This window comes from Fukomys damarensis, unplaced genomic scaffold (assembly GCF_012274545.1).
Source record: "Fukomys damarensis isolate Sample0158 unplaced genomic scaffold, DMR_v1.0_HiC HiC_scaffold_34, whole genome shotgun sequence".
Lineage (NCBI taxonomy): Eukaryota > Metazoa > Chordata > Mammalia > Rodentia > Bathyergidae > Fukomys > Fukomys damarensis.
The window spans coordinates 23,988,842-23,992,015 of NW_022900946.1; positions in this window are offsets into that span (position 1 = coordinate 23,988,842).

Below are 3,174 nucleotides of genomic sequence, written 5' to 3' on the forward strand. Positions count from 1 at the left end.
TGGAGCTTGAGTCACTCCCAAGCAGACTTCCTTCATCCTGCAGTTGAATCCCAGAGTGCTCCTGAGCTGTGCTCCCCAAACGCTTACCTGGGGGACAGTGTGTAACCAGCCCCTGCGCACAGAGCAGTGTTCGAATCCTCTCTTAGACAAAGGTGCCACTGTTGAGCAGATGGCAGGCCGGCTGCATGTGGCTCTTGGCCTGATCTCATCCTCTCTCACTAAGTCAAGAGTTTATCTATTTCTGGAGTTGGATGTCCCTTTTTTTTTGCAGGGTTTTGAAGGATTAATAAGAGTCTGGACTCTTTGAGGTAACTTCTGGTCCAAATTTCATCCTAGCCATCCAGGTAGCCAGGACACAGGGGAGGGCACCACTGAAGGACCCCTGAGGAAGATTCTGAGAAGTCCAGTAGCTGGGGTGCTTGTGAGTGAGAAGATCCCCCAGTCCCATATACTATAGCAGCCTACAGAGGCAGGGCAGGCCTGTTCAGAGGGAAAAGACCATCTCTCTCTGTCCATTCAGGCTATAACACATTACTACCAGCCAGGTGGCTTATAAACAATGGAAATTTCTCTCACACAGTTCTGGAGGTGATGATTGTACTGGGGGTGAACATAAATATTCGGATCCACAGTCAAATAATGGAAACTGCTGAAAGCCATCTCACAGGGCAGTCAAGGCTGACCAGAGGCAGCTGCCCTGAGGATGTCACATGGGCAGCAGGCAGACAGCACCTGTGGGTGCTCACTGAGCACTGGATCAAGGATGAATGCGGAGGAGAGGGTGCCACGCACACACCACGGAGTGCATTCTGCTATTTACAAGAATTTGCAGACAAACTCATCCACAGGGTTGAGGACTGTTACCCAGGGCAGAGTGTGCCTTCAACTGCAAGGTCAGTATAGTGACCTTCAATATCTGAGCCGATCCACACTTGGAGCAGAGCCCAAGACTTGAATTTTCATTCTTTTGGGAAATGCTGTGGATTGAACCCAGGGCCTCCTGCATGCTGGGCAAGCCCCAACCACTGAGATTTCTTATCTCCAGGCCTTTATTCTTCTAAAGTTTGAGACAAGGTCTTGCTAAGTTGACCAGGATAACCTTGAATTAGTGAAACTCCTGTCACAGCCTTCTGAGTAGCTAGGATTGTAGGCATAAGCCAGCATACCTGGCATCTCGAATGTCTAGTTTTATTCTAAATCATTCAACTGTATGCAGCCTCATGCGGCTAGTGGCAGTGGCACTGGCTGTCACAGTGGCAGCATGGACATCTATCTCTACAAGGCCCGCGAGCTGCCTATCCCGGGTCCCTGCACTCTGCGGTATATTCCGCTCCTGTTTACAACCACTGGCACTGCTACCCATTCAGGGATGGCTTCTCTTCACTTCAGCTTTGAACAAAACCAAAGCTGAGGTCTAATGACAGCTCTTCCTGTGTGGAGGACCTGCATTCCATCGAGGAAGGGGCTGAGATGTGACCAGTGCCCTCTTCAGGGCAAACCCCAGCCTCCTACTCCTGCCTACAAGTTGTGTCCCTGGCTTTCCCTGGATGGATGGATGGACTGACAGACAGACGGACAGATGAGATGGGGGATTACAGTGCAAATGGGTAACGGGGTGCCTCAAGCAGAAAGCCACTGTCACACACGGGTAACCCATAGGGAGGTTTGCAGTCAGGGGCGTGGTGGGCAGCAGAACTTGGGAAGGGTCATCTACAGAGCTTCCCTAATCTTTGTCCTTGGGCCCTGCTGGCCACTTGGGCAGCCCCTGCAGGCACCGTCATGCCCTGTTGCTAGATGCCCTTGGAGGCTTTGAGTGGACCTGGCCGTCCCTCCCTTTTTAGACTGGCTTCATGGGAACGGTTCTTGCCTTCAATCACTACTTTATCACTCTGCCTACCAGCACAAACACAGCCAAGAGGTCCAGTATGGGGTAACATCTGAAAGTGCCTGGGTGTGTCCACGGAGAAGTGTTACCCGGAATGCCACTGCCGCGTGAAAGAGAGGAGCCAGGCAGCCAATTGCCACAAACACACTGAAACAGGCACAGAAGGGCAGAGACAGACCTGGCCTTGCACATTTTCCGTTCATCTTGTGTCCAGGCTAGCCTTGACATTGACTGTTGACCGGCTGTCAGCTTTTCCTGCTTGGACTCAGGAAGGGAAGGATCAAAGGGTTCCTCTGGCCCCATCCCTGGTGTTGAGTTAATGGGGAGAGGTCCCTCAGCCACCTGGCCTGGGAAAAATGCTTCACAGATGGGTTTCAAGATGACTCATGACCATTGTCATTGTGGCCCCCCATCCAGGTCATTCGTGGGGGCGAATAAAGTCAACAAACAGGGGAAAACGCAGGCCCGGACTGAGGACAGGCCAGGGAAATGCTACAAGAGCAGAACTGCCTGTTTTTGTCTCTTCACAATCCCATCCGGGTCAAGGGCTTTCCCCTCTCCCAGGGTGGAGAGGGAGTGAACAGTCACGACCATTAGAGTCATTAGAGTCGGTTTCTTTGGAAGAGCATGTGGGATGAGCTCTGAAAAAAATCGGCAGGGAGAAGGCCTAAGTCCCAAAGTAGAGGCAACTGCAGGAGTGAAGGATTTAAATAAAAAGAGCTCACACGCGGTGTGGGTCCTGCCAGCTCTGGGGAGGTGGGATGACGCTGGCCCACTGCGAGCCCTTCAGGAAAGGACAGGCCTGCCCAGAGGCAGAGGACAGCTCCACTCCGAAGCCTTGGAAGAGAGGGTGTTGGAGCTGGAGCTGGGAGTCCACAAGTCACATCTAAGTCAAGTCTTCCCCGCACCATCTATCTAAGTGGGGTGCAAATAAACGGACACACAGGCAGCTTCTAAAAGAGGCGAAACCACCGTTTATCGAATCGGCAGGGCGCGGTATCTACAGTATCTGCACATATCTACAGTATCTACACGGCCCCAGGCGGGGCTCTCAGGTCGTCTACACTGCAACTGCCGGCAGGGCGGAGGCGCGAGGAGACGCGGTCTCCGGGAGAACAATAAATACCATTTCCTTCCGCCCCAGACCGGGCGCTTTGGCACTGGCGGGCGGAGCCCCGAGGCCCTGGGAGCTGGGGACGGTCCCGCGCTCTCCAGGGGCCGGAGGAATCGGACACTGCGGTAGTCCCGGGCCTGGAGGGCCCCAAAGGCTTTGAGGCTGGGGGAGGAGG